Raw genomic sequence first — 4526 nt, 5'->3', positions numbered from 1 at the left:
TATATAGTTGAACTGATGTTTGTTTTGATCCATTCTGGCTGTTCTTGTTGTTGTCCTATAGGTATTTACAGGTTTTGTTAAGTAACACATTAGGTTTTTTATCTGTTTTGGTCTTTGAATATGTAGATGGTGTTCTCTGGCAGATCTCACTGCAGGGCACTTGTTCGATCCTTGTGAATGCATCAGTCGGGTCTTGAATTGTAGAAGAACTGTAGGCGTTGTTTCAGTAAGAAAAACAATATAGCTTTTCTCCAGCTATGTGACAGCCCTCTCTTGGTATACACAAAGGTCATGTTAGCCTTTTGCCAATGGTAGTATGCTTGGAAGACACATACTTTTTCACTGTCCACCAGGACTCCAAGATTTTACCCTAAGTTACTGTTTTGCCAGAGCAGATCCCCATTCAGTAAAGACATACTGCATATTTTGTTTCCAGATTTATAAATACAAACGCAAATTCCTTGCCTGTGCCGGTTCCAAAAACCACTCAAACTGCTCTGTCTCCATGAGCGCAACCTTGTACTATATTTGTAACAGAAGGATGGTGTGGAAGGTGGTCATCCACTATGATTGGCAAAAAGTACCACCTGCTCCCGCTTTGTGTTTTTGTCTGATAGGTGATTGATCCATAAGTATTCATGACCCTCCATCTCTGAACTGTCAATGACTCAGAAACCCATAAAGCTACTTTGACATAGAAGGTCAAAAGAAGGTCTCCTTTGACTGATCCTTGTTAAGAATTGTTTTTTACATTCTAATTATGCAAATATTTCCATGAGGTTTGGGAAATACCTGTGGGGTGACATTTATGCTGAGAGGTGAACGAGTCCAGTTCTTTCTTATCTAGGCTCCTACAATTAGTACATGAGCAACTTAATAAATTCTTCTCACGCCTCCTCATTAACTATGTTTGTAACTTCTCAAAATCTCGATTTGAGTTAAGTGTTCATCTATGTTCTGCCTTTTACCACGCTTTTGGATTTTCTTCATTTATTTACCTTAAAAAATTAGACTGGTTTGAGATTTTTTTTATTCTTGTGGGTTTTTTTCAGCTCCAAAAATATTTTTGAGTAAAGGACTGAAATAGTGTCTTCTTTTAAGACAGAAGGTCCTTTAGGCCTATGCTGAAGAAGTTCGTATAATAAGCTCAGAGGTCCTTTTTGTTACCTTGTCAATGAGACACAAACAGCTTGTGACTGAGCTGGCATGTAACCACGACAAAAGTAAAACAGTTGAACTAGCCAGTCAGGAGATGGCTTTAGCCTTTTTCAAATATTAGCAAAATTTTAATGACAGCAGGTGAAATTATTTTTGTACCTTTGACTTTACTACAGGTAGGCAGCAAATTTTATACTATTTTTTCATACAACTTTTAAATACTTTAAATATTAAATATTTTAATGCTAGTATTGCTGAGAAAAATATCTCATTAAAGTCAGTGAAATACGTTTTGGGCAGAGAGAAAAGAAAAATTTAAGTTCTGCTTTTGTATATGTATGTCTTCCCACTATAGCTATCAGAGAGAATTTTGCGTAGATCAGTAAGATCCCTACTTGTTCAGGCACACAAGTGCCCCTGCAATGATGCACAAATATGCATCTTTGGGGGACTTTACTTAAAGAGCTGTGTATTCTGTCTTGATAAGCATTGTGTATGTTATGTATGTTTTGGGCTTGGTAATCCACTAGTCATTTCTGTGATCCATACAAACAAAATACCCAAACCAATAAGGTAACTAAACCTTTAATTACTGTAATGTATGTACTGAGCATTTCTCCTCCTACCTACTTCCCTTTGCCCAAACCATCCTTAGTTCCCCTGGGCATCGTCTACTATCTAAAGCATCGAATCCATCACAGTGCACTTAAATGGCTGCAGGAAATTTGTTTTACAAGGCTGGTTTTAACTGAACTACCTGCTGTGCACCACATTGCTACTGTTTGTGAAATGAATGATGGGAAAAGCAAGTCTGTGATTTCATTTGTTCAGACCGATTAGTCACACGTTGCATATGGTATCATTTGCTTGTCACTTAATGACTGACCAGCCTGCCTGAATCATTAGTGCGGCAGTGCAATGAAAGGAAGACATAAACATAATGATGAGCTCAAGGAAGTGGAGTGCTGTTTTACCTAAAAGAAATGGTGCGCAGAAATCCAGCACAGCTGCAGGTGCTCCGACGACAATGTGGGAAGCAGTTAGCTTCCAATTTAGCAGAAAATTAAGAGCGAAAAAACTGTTATTTGTGAGAGAAGATACTCATGGCAAGCAATCATCCATGCTCTATATCCACAAGATGAGCATTCAGCTGTCTTTGTCGTGACTTAAAACAATTGGTATCTTGGGCTGCATTCAACACCAGATTGGTGCTTATTATCTGCAGTTTATTCTTTCTTGGGATATTTTGTAAGCTCCCCCCCCCCCTTTATTTTATGGTTAATTTGCTTGCTTGAATGTAAAGCCATTTAAGCTGAAAAATCTGGATTGCGGTTCATCATTGTGCCAGTGCTCTGAGCTGTGTGATGCAACATAATTGGCAATTTTCAAATTCATAATCCATTTTGTTTCATGCATACACACACACACACCCTGCCACTCCATCTCTTCAAATTGGTAAAAAAAGCAAGATTAGAGCATGCAAATTCCTTCAGTCAAATAACAGAAATCAACAAGAGGCATGTATGTATAAGGTTAAATAATAAAATCTCACAAGCCTAGAGAACATCATTCCCAAAGAAGAACTAGTTTTACCTTCCAAAAACTTGAAAGAATTCGTGGATCTGTAGTACCCTCATCCTTAGCCAGGCAAAGCTTCTGCCAGCTTCAGCAGAGCTTCACATTGCGCAAAAATGCTGGAAAATCTGAAGTTTTTAATTATGTCATTTTTAGTGATTTTGGTAGGAGGCTACTGAGAAAAAATGTGTTGGAGGGAGGGACTGGAACCTTGCATTGAAAAGGAAAATGCAATCTTTTCTTGAATGCATGGCTGTTTATGCTGATGCATATTGCTATTTGTTCAGCAGAACTTGAAATTCACTTTTTGTAACTGATGATAAAATGCAATTCAGGCCCAGAGTCCTTCTGTAAAAGCATTTTGTTTCTCCTGTCTGTTTCATATCTGGCCTTTGTTCCTAGAGATGCGTTCAGTTCTCCGCACTTGCTTACAGGACTCGGAGGCCAAGGGTGTTTCTGTGTCTCACCATCTTACCATAACATACGGCACTGGCAGGGTTGGTTATTTTTTTTTAAGCTTTATTGTTTCAAGAGTAACTTGGGTTTCTACAATAAACTCTGTCCTGCCTGAGCTTGTGATTTTACTACTTCCTTGTGCTCCCTTCTCACCAGCTGGCCACAGCCAATGTTCAGCTCCACTCTATTTCCTCCCAGCTAATGGCCAGCCACCTCGCCTGCCAACTCAGCCTGCGATCTGCTGATTCCTCTCCACCCGTTTCCAACACTCCTGTCAGCATGCAGCCTCTACTTCATTAAGCATATTCTCTGGTTTATCAGCAGTGAAGGATTCTTTATGATGATGGGACAGAAATGATGTTAGTCCACCGACCGTTTGAACCCCAGGAGGTGCCAGACCTCTGGATTTGCCATGTTGCACCTACTTGGGAAGGGATCACCCTGAACCATTTTCCTACTAGATCTCTGGTCACCCCAGTATGAAAACCTTCATACCCGAGAAGGTTAATTTCACCTAAAATTGATCGCAGCATTATAAATTTTGAGTCAAAATTTTTCAGTGGGTATCATAAATCCATACGTCCCATGTTTGAAGACTTACAGAGTTTCTCTGTTCTGCTCAGTTCAAATTCACTAAGCCTATGTACTCTGATTTTCTCTGTCTCCTGGCAATCTGCAATGCTTCAATGGGAAGCATGCATCTTCATGCATCTTCAGTGGGAAGGTGCTGCAGCCTTCAGACAAGTTATCTCATGTGAAAGATGACTACAGTGACTAGCTCATGTCTTTCAAAACCTGAGCACTCAGAGGCAAATGGAAAGTTAGCAATTACTAGGAAAGGAACCGAGAATGAAACAGAAACCATCATTTTTCTGCTCTGCAAACTACAGATGTGCTTCTACTTTGAGCACCATTTGGCTACCTAGTTGGTCCAACATAGACAGGGCAACAGAAGGTGTAGAGAAGGTCAACAAAAATCCCAGACTTGAGACCATGATTTCCATCTTGGAAAAGAGACACCAGGGTGGAAAACGAGAGACCCATATGATCATAAACGGTGCAGATTACTCTGATTTTCTCACCATACAGGAGCAATGTCAAACAGGACTTTTAAAACAAATAAAAGGCAGTACATGTCCACCTGGCACATGGAGCTGTTTTCCAGTAGTTGCTGTGGAAGTCGAAGCAGGGATATCAATGAAAAAGGAGAGTCTCGTGTGTTCATTTTGATTTGCAGGACATGAGGGATGTGGGTAATCACAGCCTCCCTAGCGAATTTCAGCTTCTTGCTTTACTTGCTATGTGAAGAAGTTTTGCATATCCTTTTGCAAATGCTT

This window comes from Phalacrocorax aristotelis, chromosome 2 (genome assembly GCF_949628215.1).
Source record: "Phalacrocorax aristotelis chromosome 2, bGulAri2.1, whole genome shotgun sequence".
NCBI lineage: Eukaryota > Metazoa > Chordata > Aves > Suliformes > Phalacrocoracidae > Phalacrocorax > Phalacrocorax aristotelis.
The sequence above is the reverse complement of the archived record's forward strand: the minus strand, read 5'-3'. Positions refer to the sequence as shown.